The 20,442-nt window shown below is 40.8% G+C and overlaps 1 protein-coding gene and 1 long non-coding RNA gene across 8 annotated transcripts in view; one reads left to right on the forward strand and one right to left on the reverse strand.

Annotated features, from left to right (window-relative positions):
* Window positions 1-20,442, forward strand: part of NRG3 (neuregulin 3) — a 1,118,981-nt gene that overhangs the window by 370,677 nt on the left and 727,862 nt on the right. The window lies entirely within an intron of this gene.
* On the reverse strand, window positions 3,568-7,001 carry LOC108587598. Its single transcript, XR_001906354.2, has 3 exons — window positions 6,965-7,001; window positions 6,435-6,611; window positions 3,568-3,632 (listed from the first exon to the last, which is right to left on the reverse strand). It is a non-coding gene; the product is annotated as an uncharacterized LOC108587598 (long non-coding RNA).

Here is a 20,442-nt window from a genome sequence, read left to right on the forward strand (position 1 = left end):
CTCTCTTCTGGGCTGCAGGTGGCCATCTTCTTGCGTGTCCCCTCTTAGAAAGAGAATAAGAGCTCTTGGGGGTTCCTTTTATAAGGGCACTAATTCTGCTTATGTGAGCTATTACTGAAGACATAATTACCTCCCATAAGCCCCACTTTCTTATGCCATTCTTTTGGGGGTTGGAATTTCAGCATATGGGTTTGGAGAGACAGAAACCTTCAGTCCATTACAGGGTCCAAGTTGCTTCATGATCCACAAGCTACCAAAATCTAATACTGGATACTAATTCCCCCAGAAAAACATTAGAATACAGGGATTCGTCTCATTCTAAAATGAGAATTTATTATGCTTAAACCAAACCTTAGGGTGAATCCTCGAAAATTCAGACCAGAATCTGAATGCAGCCCTCTAGGGTACTTACCACTTGGGTATTTCTAGTAATTTATAATGAGCACTGAGACTGCCCATTCAGATATATTCATATACTTGTTCAAATAATCAAAATGTGTTTTCTCTTCCCTTCTATTTACTGCTGATTTTCATTCTACCTACCTTCTCTGCAAAGAAGATTTACCTTGATAACTAGCAATAACAATAATAGTAATAGTAGTAATAGCAAAGGTATCATTTACTTAACTCCATCAGAATTTCACATACTCTTATTTCTGATTTTATTATTTCTTTACCATGAAAATCTGAACAGAATCATCTCTGTCCAATGGCCCATCTTTCTTATTACTCATCCACTCTTCACCGCTTGCAATGTATTCCTGTACCCCTGCTCTAAAACTACTGACCTAACAGGCACCAGGGAATTCCTTTTAGTCCATTCACTAGCCCTTTCAAAATTCTAATCTGCTTTGACTTTTCAGTACCGTTTAACTCTCTGGAATAATTTCTTTGTTTTTGAAATCCTCTACACTGTGGCATGTCACTTTACTACCTTTGTGAGAGCTGCTTGGTCTCCTCTGTCTACTCCCTCTGTTCCCAGTCCCTATGTGTAAATTCTGCCCCTTCCATTCCCACTGTGACTCCTCAGTTTTAGATTGTCATCATTTCTCACCAAGATGTTGAACTGGCTCCTCCATGAGAGAGCAGAGTGGAGAGGTGAGGCAAGTGTCTGCCTGCCTTCCTGGTCCATGACCTCTCTCTGCCCTTCCATGCTGGGTGACCATCTGCATGTAAAGTTGGTTTTAGCTTTCTTATTGGTAAAGTGGGGGTAATAATAGTATCTATTTTTTGGATGAATGGGAGGGGTCAATATGTTACTACATGCAAAAATGCTTAAAATAATTCCTGGCCCTCGGTAAGTGCAATATAAGTGCTGCCATTACTGTCTTTGTTTTAATATTAGTTATGATCATCATCATTTTAAGTGGTCTCCCTGCTGTTAGACCACTTGCTTCCAGTACATTCTGTACACAGCAGTCAAATTATTCTAAAACAAAGCTTAGTTTATGTTACTAAGCTGTTTCACATTCATATTTGCATTCTTTATTGCCTAACAGTTTTAATCAGGCCCTCAATAGTCCTGGTTTGTATTTCCTGGCTTGTCTGCAAGTCTCAGTATAATAGTTAGTACTGATGTCTCCCTTCCCCACTGTGTTTTCCTTAATTTCTAGAATCGTGCTTTCCTTCTACCTCCATTAAAATCCTACCTGCCATTCACAAGACCCAGAGCAAAGGCTACCAGACCCTTGATGCCTTTTATAATCCTCTATGCTCAAGCATAAGTCTGTCCTCTCTGAAACTATTAAGTAAAGGTCTTTATTTTAGGTTTCTTTTTGACCCCATATCTCTGTATTTGGTATTTTATTCATGTACATGTCATCTTTTCTCCTAGATTATAAACTCCTTGGGGAAGGCGTTTATATGGCCTTCCAGCTCCCTGCACAGGATATTACATCCAGTAGACAGATGTTCAATGAAGGGCTATTGAATTCATGTTGATTTCCATGTGAGAATAGAGCTGGATATTCACTTCCCTTTTTGCTGTGCTTGCTAAGCAGACTCATTTGCACCGGCTGCTCCCCCAGTTGGTCCCCAGGAAAAGAGGGTACTTATGGAGATTCTTTTCCCATCCCCACCATCTTTTAGGATTTAGATGTTGTTTATACACTGAAAAGTTCAACTCTTGGCTCATAGTAGCAAATACTATTGGATATTTGTTGAATGAAAAATAAAATAAATAGTAAACATTTGTTGAGTGAGAAAGTAAAAATAAATAATGAATAACCACATCCTGACCCACTTGTCTGGCAGAAGTGGGAAAAAGTTGTAAATAAGCATTTTCTGGAGGAAAAACACACATCCCACACTTGCTTCTGAGTGGTGTGGGAAACATAGATTGAGTCTGAAGTTGAGAGGCATGCTTGTGTTTACTAAGCACATGGAGCAGCACTGTCAGAACCCTACTGGCTTTTGCAATACATTCTTTCATCTTTTCAAAAGTAACTTTTTCTATTGCATTTGACTTAGGTTAAGATTCAAATCAATTTATCCTTCACTTGATTCATTTTTGTCAGTGTGGTAACCTTATCAGCAAGGCATTTTGCACCCAAAAACATTTGCTGCCGGAATGAACGAGGCCCTCTAAGCTCAGTGTGAATATAAACTCCATAGCGATGGTAGAAATGGTCTCAGGTGACCTGTCAGAATAAGAAATGCTTCCTCTCCAGAGGTCCCGGCCTGTTATCCCCGAGAGCCACACAGTGAATGAAGCTAAACTCCTGTTCATGAGGTGGAATTATCTCATAACATTTGACCCGTGAGTAGTTTACAAAGACAACCCAGGAAATAAAATTTCAGGAGTTGAAACAAGTATTCACTAGAGACAGAACAAAGAAAATACGCCACAAATTTGTGGATCAATATATCAATATGGAAAGTTTTTTAAAAAATTTTCTTTGTTTAACTTTTATTTTTGTGCTTGACTTTTCTTGGGATATATTTCAGCATGAAGACAGTAGAAATAAGAAGTATACACTTTGGGAGGCTGAGGCAGCTGGATCTCCTGAGGTCAGGAGTTCAAGACCAGCCTAGCCAATGTAGTAAAACCCCATGTCTACTAAAAATACAAAAAATTATCTGGGCATGGTGGCAAACACCTGTAATTCCAGCTACTCGGGAGGCTGAGGCAGGAGAATTGCTTGAACACCCAGGAGTTGGAGATTGCAGTGAGCCACAATCAAGTCGTTGCACTCCAGCCTGGGCAACAAGAGTGAAACTCCGTCTCAAACAACAACAACAACAACAAAACAAAACAAAACAAAACAAAAACAAAAACAGAAAAAGAATAACTTCTGCTGAGATATCAAGACCACATTGGTCTTGACCCTGACTGTCTAGGACTGAATTTTATACCATTTTATAAGACTCTGCTAATTCCTGTCCTTGCATACATCGCATAGCAGTGATCATTTAATTGTCCAAACTCCCCATCTATGTCACAAGACACTTGAAGGCAGATCACAACTACCTAGCTCTTTGCCTCGTGTCTCGCTCTAGTCTATACTTACCAGATGCTGTATTGAAAGAGGTGAAACTAAGGCATGAGTCTGCTGCTGCAGCTCAGAGGCCTCAATCAGACAGATGCTAGGCTGCATTTGACTGGCAGTCTTGTATATTTGACTGAGAATGTTCTGGCTCGCAAGTATTTAAGAACAACAGAAAGTGAATTAGTCACCAATACATAAAAATTGAGACTTTACACAAATCTAAATTCCTGGGTTCTCTTGAAATACCTGAAAATCTGATGACATTGGACCTACATTGCTACAAAAACCTGGAGAAGAATGTCATGGCTATGAATAGTGAAAGTATTCTCCACTCTATCCTATTTCCCCTGGCACTTAAAGCTTCCTTAGTTCTCACCTCTAACAACCCACTGGGCCTACAGGCATTGGGAGCTGTTCCTTCTCTTCCTGTTTATCTCATTAGAGGGATGACCCCAAGCTTCTCCTCGCCATCTTCCCTCTGACTCCCTTGGTATTAAAAGAGCATGGATCTTGCTTCCTAAGAAGGATCTTATCCTCCAAAACCATTGTCCTGCAGAGCGACAGGAAGCTCCTCATCTGCAGTGGCCCTGCAGCTACAGAGGAGGCTTTTCATGCAGCTCTGACTCCACATGGGAGTGAGGACAATAGGGATTCCCTCACAGACTGCCTGGCTTCAGTGCTGCATTCTCCTGCCTTGAGTCTTGAGCTGCTTCCTGATCCTGACTACAGTCTTGTCACCTGCTTGGCCTGAGAAGCATGAAGGTGGTAGATCCTGGTGCCGCTCCTGACCACCCAGCAGAGAACACTTTGATTTTTTTTCTAAGTAGAAATTGATCAGTGTGGGATTTAGAGATTTTCAAAGGTGCCTTTGTTTAAATCGAGAATTGGGCAAGGTAGTGATCTTCATTAAAAAGCACCATGTGGTCACCAGGGTTAATGAGGCAGATCAGAGCAGCCCTGACACTAAATAAAGGCCAATTAACTCCAATCACTGCAGGCCTGGGTGCTTTCTGGCAGTACAATCTCCCTGTGGGGGGCTTCATAGCCTGACATCTCTCCAGCAGAGGTAAGGAGGACTGGCTCCAGAGGAAGGCCCCTGAGCAATGGTGTGGGGTGAGGGGCATTGCTCTCCCCACCACACTGCCCATCAGGGGCTTGTGGGGGAAGGCATCGCCCCCACCCACCCTGCCCTGCATGGTGCTGTGGACAGAGAAGCAAGACTCAGAGGCTGAGGCCCCTTGTGGGCTCCCAACCAGCTCAGGGGCCAAGCACAGAGATTCAGATTCTCAAGACCCCTTTTCTCTATCTATTTAATTAATTTCCTTGAAGACGGGATCATCGAGTTCTTGCTGAAAAATTATTTAAATCCATGAATGAAGACAAATGATTTCAGCACAAACATTGCTCAATTGGGTACAAAGTTTTTTCTTCCCTTGTGTTTGCTTTAGTGATAAAAATAGCCAGTGCTGATATAAATTTCACCTTGTGCCAAGTGCTGATCTGAGACCTTTACCTACATTGGCTCAGTTAGTCTTCACAAATTTTCTATGATATGGATGCTATTATTAACCCCATTTATACATGGGAAAACAGAGGCATTGGAAAGGTTCAGTTCTATGCTAGGTACTTTCCGTGCCTACTTCTATATGATTCTCATAAAAACCTCTGTGTGATGAGTATTTTTAGCACTATATTACAAATGAGGACACTGAGATTCGGAAAACTTGTGTGCCATATCTGGTACAGTATTGCTCCTAATGATATTAATAAAAGGAGGATTTGGATTCACTTTTTTTTTTCTATTTCCAAATTGTGGTGGTATAGAATAACTAACTGCCTAGGCTGAAGGAGTTTAAATTTTTCCTTAAGATTTATCTATGAGCCCTCAGTTTTTCTATTCAAGGTTTCTGGAATGGAGAGTATAATAAGTACCAAAAACTAACAATGATCTTAAAATAGTGGGTACAGAATAATGCCTCTGGCTCCAGCTTGCTCCGTTGAGTTTCACACCTGGCTGTATTACTTTCTTGCTTCTGACTTCTTTCAGTTACTACACCGTGGATGTTCCTCCTCAGTCACTAAAGACTAGAACATCGCCCAAAGCCTCCTTCTCTACTGCAACTACAGTCATTAGCATAACAGACTTTAGCATCCACAGAACCACTTCATCCAACACCCTGATCTCTCATTCCCTTCACCTCCTCATCTCCAGCCACCTTCTTCACTTCATGTAAGCCACACATTTTATCATCACACCTTGGAATTTTCCAACACCGACAACTATATCAGCTCTAATACTCCATGTCAACATGCTCCATTTGTTTATCAAGCACATTTTCTTACTATCTGGTTAGCTCAAATACCTCCCATATTCTTTGACCTCACGAAACTCTCAATTTCCCTCAACACTTAGCTCCCTGGGAACATAACTTTCCTTTCACTCCTGCTTGGTTCCCATGATTCCGATGTTAGTTCTCTCTTCCTACTTCAAACCCACAAGATGCACCTTCCTATCAACCTTCTCCACATTGACAACCAAAAAGTTGTAGATAATCACACAGTGGGGAAACTTGGCTGTATTGTTTATGACATATATTCAGGTCATCTCTAACTGAGCTGTCAGTCCTGCTCAACAATCTCACTAGTTTTTCTTTCAAGCTCACTGTCCCACCTTTTATGCTACCTTATAAATAGCTCTTCTCCAATCCTTCCATTTCTTTTCATTCTCACTTCAAACGCATCAGACTCAGCCACCATCGTCTTACTCAAATGCTCAAATGTTTTTCTAATCAGTCTTCTTCAATTCAGTCTTGCTCCTTTTCCTATTCATTCACCACACATAAGTCAAAATAATGTATTTAGAGCCTATATTTTATCATTTCATTTCACTGCTTTAAAACTTTAGTGTCATTCCATAGCTAATAAGATAAAATAAAAAATTCTTACCTTGGTGATCCTACAAGTATCGCTTCGTCTGGCTGTGCCTAAACCTCACCATCCTTGCATACAGCAATCCACCCCTTTACATTCTACCTTCATGATCTTCTTTTAGTTTCTTGAACATGCCAAGCTTCTTTCCAATTCAATGTATTTTGCATTTGTTACTTACACACTTGTCTGTCTCTGAAAAACAGCCCCCATTCATTACCCAGCTTTCACTATTTCAAGATCTCAACTTAAATATCACATTCACAGTTTTTCATGAAGCCCCCTCTACCCCTCTCTGTTGTGAGTCAGTGCTCCTGTCATTTACTCTTCCAGTGCTGGGTACTTTTCCTTTAAAGGACCAACCATTTTTAGAATATTTACATATGTTCTTATATTTTAAATTCTATCTTGGAAATTAGATTGTAAGATTAAGAATGGAAGGTTCCAGATATGCTCACTTACTATTATAAGCCAGGATCTAGTACAGTGAAACTTGAGAAACATCTTATAAACATTTAATTCACTTTAACATAAACTAGATTTGATACCTTGGACTTGATGTTGACCTCCCAGAACCTAATTTCCTGTGTGGTACAGTAGGGTCACAATACTCCTGAGAACTGTGATCAGGTTGCAGTGTAATAATGGGTGGCATCCACACTTTGGCAATTCTAAAATGCTTTGCCAACTACAAAGCTGATGACCTCAGTAACAATGAGCACACCCAGTGCCAGACCTTGGTTTGTAATACCATTCGCCAATTAAAGCAGCTTGGTTTCCTTGGAGAGATGGATGATTCTAGGGTTAAAGCAAGAAATATGTATTTACCTATACGAACCTGGAGCATCTTATACTGCCAGAAAGCAAGGAAGTGCTAAAAACAAAACAAATAAACACACACACACACACACACAAAACACACTGATTACACTGATTGGTAGATGTCAAAGGGACACAGGAGCCAACAAAAGCACTTCAAATGGCCAAAGCTGAAAAAATTTGAGCAACAGAATAAAGCAGTTTTGTATTATAACTGAAAGTAGGAGACAAATGTTGATGAGACCATGCAGATATAAATAAATAATTGAATAAATACATAAATGAGACACAGACCAATCTGCCATGCAGAATTTCCAATAATTTATGTAGATATTCAATCCTTGAGGTGTTGGCTGCGCATAGTGACCTTGTTTCTCTTTCCTGAAGAGTACACATGGAAAGAAGGAACAAAGAATAACTAAATGGTAGGAAAATCTAACAAACGCTACCCCAGCCAGGTAATCAAGGTCAATATTCACAATCATAAGTCATGCTGATATTATGTGCCTTTGATAGGATATGATGAAAATGGCACTTTACATCTGTAGTCTTCCTTCCTAAAACCGATGAACACAGTCTAATTATGAGAAAAACACCAGACAAATTCGAATCATGGGCCAACCTATAAAATACCTGACCCAGAACCCTTTAAAACCATCAAGGTCATCACAGACAAGCAAAATCTGAGAAATTTACACAGCCAAGGGGAGGCTAAGGAAACATGACAACAGAATAAAATGTGGTACCCTGGAGGGGATCCTGGAATAGAAAAGGGCATTGGGTAAAAATGAAGGAAGTCTGAATAGACTATGGACTTTAGTTGATAATTTCCTATCAATATTCTTTCATTCATAGTGGGAAATATACCATATTAACATAGGAGGTAATATAATTTTATCTTACTTTATGGTGGAAATAATAGAGGAAACTACTGGGTGTGGAATATAAGGAAAACTTCCATACCGTTTTCTCAATGTTTCCGTAAATCTTTTTTTTTTTTTTTTTTTTTTTTTTTGAGGCAGTCTTGCTCTGTCCCCAGGCTGGAGTGCAGTGTCATGATCTCAGCTCACTGCAACCTCTGCCTCCTGAGTTCAAGCAGTTCTCCTGCCTCAGCCTACCAAGTAGCTGGGATTATAGGCACACACCACCACACCTGGCTAATTTTTGTATTTTTAGTAGAGATGGGGTTTCACCATGTCATCCAGGGTGGTCTCAAACTCCTGACCTTAGGTGATCTGCCCGCCTCAGCCTCCCAAACTGCTGGGATCACAGGCGTGAGTCACCACACCCGGCCAATTTTTCAGTAAATCTGAAACTTTTCTTTTCTTTTCTTTTCCCTCCCTCCCTCCCTCCCTCCCTCCCTTCCTTCCTTCCTTCCTTAAGAAGTCTTACTCTGTCACCCTGGCTGGAGTGCAGTGGTACGATCTCGTCTCACTGTAACCTCCGCCTCCTGGGTTCAAGAGACTCTTCTGCCTTAGCCTCCCGAATAGCTGAGACTATAGGCATGCACCACTGCGCCTGGCTAATTTTTGTATGTTTAGTAGAGACGGGGTTTCACCATATTGGCCAGGCTGGTCTCGAACTCCTGACCTCGTGATCCATCTGCCTCGGCCTCCTAAAGTGCTGGGATTACAGGCATGAGCAACTTTGCCTGGCTTAAATCTGAAACTGTTCTAAACATGAAATCTACTTTAAAAATACTGTGCATCATCGTCATCGTCATCATAATCATCCACTTGCTGTGGTCTAAAAATACTCAGATGTATCTACCTTTTTTCCCCCAAATCGATGCCATTGTTGTTATTGCTTTTAATGTATGTTATTTTGAATGCTTTATATACTGTAGAGTGCTCCACAAAATCAGGGCACTCTTTTTCTTGTATGACTCACTGTCGTCTTAAGGTGTCATGCTGAGTGTTCTCAAGTATCTCTGGTCTTGTCAGGTTTAGTCCTCCTTCCTGTCCTGAGGCACTGGCCTGCACTCCCTCTTTCTCTACCTCTGTGTTTGCTCACACTCTTGCTGTCTGTCCTGCTGCTCTGCCTTCTGTTTCTCTTCTTGTGGGATGACTATGGGATAAAATTCAGATTTATTTTCCTAATTCTCTTCTGCAAATTTTGAACTGGGGAATATTGATGTCTTCTATTTCTAGTTTCTAACTTGACAAAATAAGGGTATTCTCCAGATTCATAAGGAATGTGTATGATCACTAAGAGAATGCATTTGGAACCCTTTAGGCAATAGAAGAGGAAGGACCAGAAATGCAGCAAAATCAATAGCTGAGTTCTTACGGAGAAAGAGAAGCAGGGAACATTATGTCTCTATCTATGATGAGAGACGTGTTTTTCTACTCTCTAGGAAATGACTTCCTGAAAATGATGGCCAGATAAATCAGAGGTCATGGTCCATGGAATTGCTATTTTTCTCAGTTGACAATGTGTAGAGGACATGGTTTATAACTAGTACTACTTCTCATGCCATTTGCTCTGATTTTATAACAGCGAATTCAGCTCCAATTGTGGACCTGATTGCAAGATAGTCTTAAATTCTCAAAAGGAGCTAGAACCCTGGATTGTATGTAAATTTTTAAAATTTATTTCTAAAACCTGAATGCCAAAAAGTGTTTGAATGAGAGCATCATTCAGTCCAAAAACAATTGGGTACCTCTCTGGAAGGTCTAGTGAAAGGAAAACAGAAGAGAGAAGGAAGAAAGGAGAATGGAGCAAAATACCTTTTCTTTCTTTTACGTATCAAGCAGTAATGAGTTCAGAATGCAGTTTTGTCCCAATGTGTTACAGTATGTTTTGTAAAAGGCCTTCAATGCATGTTAGTTTAGTGAACAAATAAAGAGACACATTTAAAACAATTTTAAGGTCTTTTGTAGGAGTGATTAGCAAACATTTATAAAAGAAAGAAAAAAGTTATTAAGAATTCTAGGCTGAGCATGGTGGCTCATGCCTATAATCCCAGCACTTTGGGAGGCTGAGGCAGGTGGATCACCTGAGGTCAGGAGTTCGAGACCAACCTGGCCAACATGATGAAACCCCATCTCTAGAGATATACAAAAACTAGCCATGTGGTGGCGGGCACCTGTAATCCCTGCTACTCGGGTGGCTGAACTGGGAGGATTGCTTGAACCTGGGAGATGAATGTTGCAGTGAGCCGAGATCACGCCATTGCACTTCAACCTGTATAACAGAGCAAGACTCTGTCTCAAAAAAAAAAAAAAAATAAAAAAAAGAATTCTAATTTTTCCTATGATGTCTCTCTAACAAAAGAAAATCACCATATTTTCTTGCACTTTTCCCTGAAAAGCATAGTATTAATGTGGAATGAATATTTTGGAGTTAGGTAAATCTAAGTTTAAATTCTAACCCTATTACCTGCTAACTACAGGGCCTTACATGAGTGGATAACTCTCTCCTCCTCGGAGTCTGCATCTTGCAAAAGTCTCTGGCTAAAATCACACCCTCATGAGTTACCAGATACTCCCTGTTTGTTTCCCAGATAGTGCCTAACACACAGCCTTTAACAGAGAGCAAGGTTTTGTAGTCGTCTCTCTTTGTAACCACTTGGTTATTTAACAGTTGTCCAGATGCAGCAGTGCTGTAGGTGCTGCACGAGAATGAAATGCATCAGTTAAAAATATTCCAACCTAGTTTATTGACATTCTCAATTATATTAGTTATGGATGGAACGTTCCTAGGGAATAGACGGTGATAATAGTTGTGCTCAATTATGGGCTTATCATTTTAAGGTGTCCTCTGTTTTCTTTGACTCATAATTAGGACTCAACATTTTTATATTTGATCATTTTATTTTTCTTATTAGAGTCCATTATTGTACTGTGAAGCTTTGAAAGAGATATGGCATACAAATTGGATTTGTGTATGCTATATATTAAGTATGCATTTGAGGAATCAAAAATATGAATTCACAAATTAGGCAGGCATCCTTATTGTATCTATCATATGGGTTTTCATGACACAGACTAAATAACAATCATTGCACAAAGGCCCTAGTGCAGCAGGGCAAATGGTGAAGTTACTTGCTTGATATTAATTCAGTGCTTTGCCAATAATGCGAAATTGTCCTAATGTTACATTTGAGGAAAAAGACCCATCGAGTACCAGCATTCAAACAGGCAGTGTTTTAAGGATACGTTTATAGGTTGCCTCATCTAACAGTTACAACAAACCAAGAGGGGAGTTGTCTGTCCTTCAAAGTTTAGATGAGGAATGTGAAGGTTGGAGGTGTGAAGTGCCAGTCTTATGGCCACATAGCTCCCCTGTGATAGGTCCAGGATTTAATGCAGGGTATGTTTCACACCAACCGTAACATAAGTCTTCCACTTTGAGAATGATACATACTTGATTTTACTTGAAACTTGGGAAATTAGAAACAAAAGCAGCTGTGGTTGGGAACTGTGCAGACTGGGCCTGAAACTGATATCCCCAGGAAACTAATTGTGAAATGGAAGATGAAAGTTGGGTGCTGGGTGTGACAGTCTCTGGGATTATTCCAGAGCTCAGACCTATTCTGTGGCCTCATCGAATTAATACAACCCCATATGAAAGGGAGCTTTTCCGTCATCATGGGTTAATTTCAGACAAATAAATCATCTTCCATTGATCGAAAATCTGAATGTTTGATATTATAGAGCAGTTGTTATCTTTGTCACTTCAGTTCCCTTTCCATTTAAAACTGAACACCAATCCTTGTCAGGGCCTTTGTGTGTTTTTGGAGATGAACACTACAGTTTCCTTCCAAAATACTAGCATACATCAGTAGTCCTTGGACCAGAGTCATTAAGAGAAAAAATCCTGGTTTACTCAATCTAAGAAGACCCAGCGCACCTGACACCAAGTCTGTGCAGAGTAACCTTGAATTCAGGTTGTATATGAAAATTCCAGCACCTACAGTCCTCTTTATTAATTATAAATTAGATGGCACACTGTAGTAATCATTTTGTTGAACACAGCCATAGGCAAACTTAGAAAAAAATATTAAGTAAAAAAATGGTATAATAAAATGGCAGCAGAACAACTAGGATGGAGTTTGCAAACACTGACCACTCCATAACAATGAATCAGGCTGGGTGTGGTGGCTCATGCCTGTAATCCCAGAGCTTTGAGAGGCAGGGGTGGGAGGATTGCCTCAGCCAAGGAGTTTGAGACCAGCCTGGGCTATTTAGTAAGATGTTATATCTATAAGGATTGTTTAAAAATATTATCCAGGCATGGTGCTGCACACCTATAGTCCCAACTACTCAGGAGGCTGAGCGGGGAGGATCACTTGAGAACGGGAGTTCGAAGTTACTATGAGATATGATTACATCTTTGCACTGCAACCTGGGTGACAGGGCAAGACCTTGTCTCTACAAAACAACAAAAATAAATAAATAAATAAATAAATAAATGTTATTCAGGCTGCAGCCAAGTATTTCCTGTTGCTATAATGCCATACTTTCTATTCCCCATCCCACAAAATACACATTCATTTCTAAGACTGAAAAGTTGCCTAGACAGTGTTGGTTCATAAACGGATTGCTCTTTCAGTCATAACAAAAAGCTATACATCTTCATAGTCAGGCTAAAGGGCTTAGTAATTTACCTTATATATATCTCCTAAAGAAATTAGGAAAATCACTGAGTTTGGTGTTTGTACTCAGTGCCCTGACTTTGGTGGAACCTATGATAGTGGTACCAATAACACATGGGAGACATTTACAATGCCAACAGCAGCTAGAGTTGCAAGTGCAGCATTATGGGAGAAGAGTCTGAGTAGAGTCATGTCTTTCTTGGAGCATCAGGAAGGGATTCTTAGAAGTGACAGGTCCACTGGATTAGGTAGAGGCCTGAGGCATCATGTTCCTTCAACTGTCCAGGAAATCTCAATTATATCTTGAATTAGACACTGTGAAATAACATGACAATGACAGGTTGGGTAAAGACAATGAATAGGTCACCAAGAGGCTAGCCGTTTATCTTCTAAGCCATGGCATTTGCAGCGGGAATATGTCAGGATCAGATTTCTGGTTTGAGATCACTAAAGAAGCAGAGTGAGAATGGACTCGAGTGGTAGACCATTTTAGTCTTTTCCATTTCACTAAGTAAAATTAGGGAGATAGTAAATCTAAAAAAAAGGTAGCCACAGTAGAGCTGGGGAAACATGACCCCCTCATCCAGGCAGGACACAATAAAGGACTAATAAAACACAGTATATATTTAGGTGCTACATGATGTTGCAGTCTTCATGTGCTAATGGAGTTCCGTGAAGTAAGTGAGCAGAGAGGTCTGTAGTTGATAGTGGTTTGGAAATTTGTGTCCTCCAAATCTCAAGTTGAAATGTAATCCCCAATGCTGTGAGTGGGGCCTCATGGGAGGTGTTTGGATCATGGGGCAGATTGCTCATGAATGGTTTAATACCATCCCCTTGGTGATGAGTGAGGGAGTTCTCTCTCTTGCAGTTTACATGAGATCTGGTTGTTTAAAAGAGCTGGAGACTGATATGTGTTGGCTGTGTCCCCACCCAAAATCTCACCTTGAATTGTAAACCCCATAATCCTCATAATCCCCACATGTCAAGGGAGACACCAGCTGGAGGTAATTGAATCATGGGGGCGGTTCCCTCCATGCTGTTCTCGTGAATTAGTTCACATGAGATCTGATGGTTTTATAAGGGGCTCTTCCCCCTTCACTCATTCATTCTCCTCTCTCCTGCCACCATATGAAGAAAGTCAGTGCCTGCTTCCCCTTCTGCCATGATTGTAAGTTTCCTGAGCCTCCCCAGCCATGTGGAACTGACAGTCAATTAAACCTCTTTCCTTTATAAATTACCCAGTGTCAGGTGTTTCTTTATGGCAGTGTGAGAGTGGACTAATTGCCAACACCAGCTCAGTTGTGGAGACCCTAACCCAGTGGCACTAAAGGAAGTAAAGACACAGACACAAAAATATAGAGTGTGGAGTGGGATCGGGGGCTGACAGCCTTCACAGCTGACAGCCCCAAAGAGAGATTTATCCGCATATTTATTGACAGCAAGCCAGTGATAAGCATTGATTCTATAGATTATAGATTAACTAAAAGTATTCCTTACGGGAAACAGGGATGGGCTGAAACAAAGGGATGAGCTCTGGCTAGTTATCCGCAGCAGGAACATGTCTTTAAGGCACAGATCGCTCATGCTATTGTTTGTGGTTTAGGAATGCCTTTAAGCGGTTTTCTGCCCTGGGTGGGCCAGCTGTTCCTTGCCCTCATTCCGGTAAACCCACAACCTTCAGTCTGGGCGTCATGGCCATCACGAACATGTCACAGTGCTGCAGAGATTTTGTTTATGGCCAGTTTTGGGGTCAGTTTATGGCCAGATTTGGGAGCCTGTTCCCAATACTAATACAGGGACCTCCCCCTTCTCTCTCTCACTCTTGTTCTCACCATGTTATGCACCTGCTCCCCCTTTGCCTTCCACCATAATTGGAAGCTTCCTGAGGCCCTCACCAGGAGCAAATGCTGGAGCTATGACTGGAAAGCCTGCAGAACCATGAGCGAACTGAACCTCTTTTATTTATAATTTACCCAGCCTCCGGTATTTCTTCATAGCTATGCAAGAATGGACTAATACAGTAGTCATCAAAGTAAAGGTGAGATTTGAGTTGACTATTGAAAGGGGAGGAGGGAATAACATAAATTGTGTCACAGACAAGGATTGGTTGGTAGGTCACGGAGTAGTGACAATCCTCACATGCCCATGTTTTCTGCTTCGATTTGGGACCTTAAAGTATTGAGCCCTACTCTAGCAAAAATGACTGCATCCAGGAAAAAGCTCATTCTGTCTGACATTTGGTATCTAGAGGGATTTAGCTCTGTTGCTTGTTTTACCAACTTATAAGTACACTCATTTTGTTCTCACAGTATTTTCTTAGCTCTTCCATTCTGGCTACTCCTAATTCCGCCTGAACAAATGAGAAATTTAGTCACTGCCAACATCTAGCCTTAACACTGCTCTGCTCTCGGGGTTCAGTGTTTCCAGCAAACAATGTGTTAGGTACTAATCAGGTCTGATACACGCAGCATCTGTGAACTCCTTACTTGATACTGTTTGTTTTTAATAAATATGGTGTCACAGGTCATGGGTGAGGATATTTTAATAAGTGACACTAGAATGGAGTACTTACTGACTGCTAGGCACAGTCTGCCTTCTATATGTGATCTGCTTTTTCGTTTCAGGAACCCAACGAGGAGGGTGTTTGAATTGCCATTTTTATATATGTAAATAGAGGCTCGGAGAGTTAAAGTAACTTGTCCAAAGTATTCACCTAGGACTGTGCTGATTAAGAATCTTAGCACTAACCTAATTTTTATCTGGAATGTTGTATACAGTTGAAGGTTTATAGTTGAGGATAGGAAGGACTAAAGATTGGAGTCTTATCCAAGATCATTAATACCAGTTAGGTCATGCATCCTTCCTTACCTGCTTTGCATAAAAAATAAAATAAAATTTAAAAGTGACACTAAGACAATGTTTGTCTATAAGATCTCCCCAGATGTGATGACTCTGATGCTTACTGGGCAACCAAGAGGAAATGTCACATATGCATTGGATGTGTGAGTCTGGAACTCGGGGGAGAAATAGGGGCTGGAGTTAAAAAAAACATAGAGCCTTTGTATTAGTTGGTTCTCACATTGCTAATAAAGACATACCTGAGGCTGGGTAATTTATAAACAATGTTAATGTCTATAAGATGGTTTCCAAAAGGATGAGTCTGGGGATTTATTAAAGCAATTAAGAAGCTTTTGCAATAGCAGTAACAGGAGGTGGGTATACATCAGTGAGAAAGAAAGACAGGGATGACTGAGAGAAGAAAATATAAAAAAGAAACACAGATACAAGATAGAGACAATTGAATTAGGCTTGAATTACTCAAGGGATGGGCAAGAGAAGGTAGACAAGGCTGAGATTTTTGCCTCTAAATCCACAAAGTTCATGCACTCTGAATGAGATTTGGAGCATTTTAAAACCTTTTATTTTAAGTTTTCTGTTGAACGTTTTTATCCAAATCATTTTCTTCCAATGTGCTAAGATTATAGCCTTTAGCTAATGGTTTTCTCTCTCAGTTATGCTCCTACCATTTATAAGCATTAATTTTGCTGAACTGATATAGTAAAAATGTTCAAAATAACATTTGTCAGAGCATTTTACTCTGACTACTCAAGAATAACCTATAATCTTTTCTTTTTATACTACATACACACACACACACACACACACACACACACACACACATATACACACACCTGTTTCTCCAGGCTTTACATTTTTACCTAAAACTGTATAAATTTTTCCATAGTCAAGATATATAATTTAACCTTCCCTTCCCCAAGGTATGACATGTAGCTATTTATTTCCATAAGAAACTCCAAGAGCAATAGTATTCAGATAACACCAAGATTTTTGCTAAATAAAGGTGATGCATCCATTAGCAAAAGTTGTTGCTTTTAAAGTGATGGTTTATATTTAAAATCTAGTTTAAATAGGATGTACTGATGATTTGCACATGAGTAGGAGAATAAATAAGTCAAAGTTAACTCAGAGGGGCTTTGTATATTTGTTGTTAGTTTGCTTTTCCTGGGCATGTGGGTAAATCATCTCCCCAGATATGATGACTCTGATGCTTACTGGGCAACCAAGAGGAAATGTCACATATGCATTGGATGTGTGAGTCTGGAACTCGGGGGAGAAATAGGGGCTGAAGTTAAAAAAAACGTAGAGCCTTTGTATTAGTTGGTTCTCACCTTTGTATTAGTTGGTTCTCACGTTGCTAATAAAGACATACCTGAGGCTGGGTAATTTATAAAGGAAAGGGGTTTAATTGACTCAAAGTTCTGCATTGCTGGGAGGCCTCAGGAAATTTACAATCATGGCCGAAGGCACCCTTTACAGGGTGACAGGAGAGAGAATGAGTGCTGAGCGAAGGGGGAAGCCCCTTATAAAATCAATAGCTCTCAGAACTCACTAGCGATCATGAGACCAGCCTGGGGGAAACTGCCCCCATGATTCAATTATCTCCACCTGGTCCTGCCCTTGACACGGGGATTATTACAGTTCAAGGTGAGATTTCGGTGGGGACACAGAGCCAAACCATATTATCCTTGTTGTGGAAATGTTATTTAAACCCAGAGACTGGATAAGCTCACCAAAGGCATATGTGTACATGGAGTAAAACAAGGGAAGAATGACTGAACTTTGAGGCACCTCATCTTTAAAAGTCGGGAAAAGGGAGATTTAACAATGTTGCCAATGAAAGAGCAGAGAAAGAAGCCACAGGCAGGGAGAGAAATCAGAAAATGAGGACATCCTAATGGCCAAGGAGGGAAAATATTTCAAGAATGGAGTGATCAATCATGACAAGTGCCACTGAGAGGTCAGGTAAAATGAGAACTGAGAATTGCCTATTGGACACTTAAGGAGAATGACATTGAGCTTTTGAAATAAAAGCCTGCCTGGAATGGGTACAAAAGACGGAAGGGAGGAAAGTGAGCCAGTGAGTACAAACAAGTCTTGCCTTTCACTGGATCAGGAGGGAAAATAGCGTATTCTGCTACAGATGAAGCAAAGTGGGTTGACTTGGTGGTAGAAGGCTAAGGAAGTTCTCTCAGCGAGTTAACTAGGTGAGAATGAGGGGTGTGTGTGTAAGTAGCACCAGAGATATGGGGAGAAAAATAAAAGGTGTGAGAAAGTCACCCTTGATAATAAGACAGTAAATTAACCAGCAAAATTGCGGCTGTCAGTACCAAGAACTCACTTGAGGGCTGTGATTATAAATTTATAGTAAGACCAGTCAGCAGAGTCATTCATTTTTATCTGCATCATGATACATGTAAGGAGGTGACAGAGATCTGCTGAAACCCAGCTTGGGATTTTGACAATGGAAGGACAGAAGTGTGGGGATGTTCAACTGGATTTATGTAAGGTATTATAATGATGGGAAATGAAATCTAAATCAGCTAAGAAAGAAAATGAGAGCCCAGGGAAGGTTGTGGACAATGGCACTGTAATGTATTATAATCAATGGATTGGAGATCTCAAGAGGTCAAGAAACAACTAAAGTGACAGTGAATATACTAGGGTAAGAAAGCTTGAAAGTTACAAGGTAGTAAAGTGTCTGAAATTGTTATTTTTGGATGTGGTGTAATAATAGATAATGATGAGTTCTGAAGTATGATTAATTAAGGTAAAATATAGGACATGAACATTGGAGAGTGGTTCGTTAACAAACCGAGAAACCATTTTCATGGTTGGACCCTCTGCGTGCTTACTGATATCACCAACGATTATGGCAATAGCCTTAAGTTAAAATCAATGCCAGATGCCAGTATCATCAGGGGATGGTGGTGGGGAGGCTGTCAGAAGACTGTAAATGACGAAAAACAGAAGCATTCATTGATAGTGAAGTTTTACATTTTAGGGAACAAAAAAGTAAAGAAGGAAAATAGCTTGGAAGTAACAATTCGGAGTATTAATTGTCCCTATATGAACTCCAAGACTTGTGGTATGTGGAGAATTAAAGGAACAGAGAACAAAATTCATCCTTTAATAGGGTTTCAGAGAAAAGTTCTTAGGTGCCAACTGATTTTCTCTTCAAGAAGGGAAGGGCATATTCAGAGTATTCAGAGATGAGATTTTGATGCTGGCATGCCTTGAGTGCCAGAGGGTTTGGGGAGTATAGAAGATGTAGGAGCTTGAGTCCCACTAAGGGATCTTCAAAATAGTGTATGCTTATGGGACCTGATGAATACAGTTCATCTGGAACACTTGGGCTCCCTGCTGGGATTGATAAAACACAGGGTCTAATGGGATTGAGCCTATTGGTCTCAGTTGTAGTGGTGCAAGGGGCAGTGGGGGATGGTATGTTCTGTTATAATCCCATTGGAATAATGGTCTTAGTCCATTTCGAAAGGTAAAGCAGAGTTGGAGAATGGGGATAGTTAGCGATCACTTGGACATGTGGAGCTCTGTACATAATGTGGGGGCTACAGCATGCAGAGTCCAGTAGGCCTACATTTGACCTCCCTGTGAGCAGTGTTGAAGGCTGGGGAGGACCAGCCTCGATAACTTGTCAGAGTCAGGACTGAGATTCTGAACAGTAATCAGCTAAGAGGTATTGCTCTCCTATCGTAAGAGATGCCTTCTTTGGCAAGACTGTTCAACTATGACCCATTACTGAAGGTAGACAGAATCACCTGGGAGAATCCAGGACATGGTACTGTTTTGACACAGTCCAAGCTGGATGATGTAAGTAGGAGAGAAAGTTCTACCAAAAGCCTTGCAACATCAGATCTTCAGCTCTGCCTGTGTCTGTCAGATCTTCAGCCAGTCAGCACACGGAAGCTAAGCTAAAGAGATGTGGCGTCCCCACAGGGAAAGAGAAACAAGCATTAGGTAAGCAACTAATTTCACAGCAGTCATGAGGGCAGCTATACTAAGCCATCTTATATCAGGTTATGGATCCTGAATTTCTATATATTCCCTTAGCCCAGAATCCTGCTTTGCTTTTATGAACTTACCACAAATGATGCTCCTGTTCTAGAGTCTAGGGGAGTGATTCCAAAATCTGGCTGCAGAGTAGAATCACCTGGAATGTGCCAAATAAAAATCCAGATTCTACCCCTGAACAATTAAGTCAGAATCTCTGGGGTCCTGGCTTCAGTGTTTTTCAAAAGTTTCCTAGGTTATTCTTATGTAGAGCCATGGTTAAGAGCTATATTCTAGGGCTCAGATTCTGTCCAACTCCTTTGGTTTGACAAGTAGATTTGCTGCTGCTAGAGGACTAACACTTAACTCCTCTCTGTGACTTCGCATTTTGTTTCAATGATTCATAGTCCTCAGACTGACTATCACATGCATACACGCATACACAAAACTGTCCTGCTGTGGTACAAAATGTGTGCCTTACTGAGTCTCAATCCAGGGACAATTGCAGCAAGCGAAGTTTCCAGAGGCCTGGGTGTCCATAACACACAGGCATCCCATCCTTGCAGACAGTTCACACATGGATGTGTGATCCAGTGGCAGGTCTTAGGAAGGTTTCCAAAGCCAGGAGCCTGACTGAGACAGAGCCTTGAGGTCATCTTAGGTGTGGACTAGATCTCCCTTCCAGGTACACACCAGAGGCAGGCAGCTTCCTTGTTTCTTCCTCCGCTCTGGCTGCTG

Source organism: Papio anubis, chromosome 11, assembly GCF_008728515.1.
Source record: "Papio anubis isolate 15944 chromosome 11, Panubis1.0, whole genome shotgun sequence".
NCBI classification, from domain to species: Eukaryota; Metazoa; Chordata; class Mammalia; order Primates; family Cercopithecidae; genus Papio; species Papio anubis.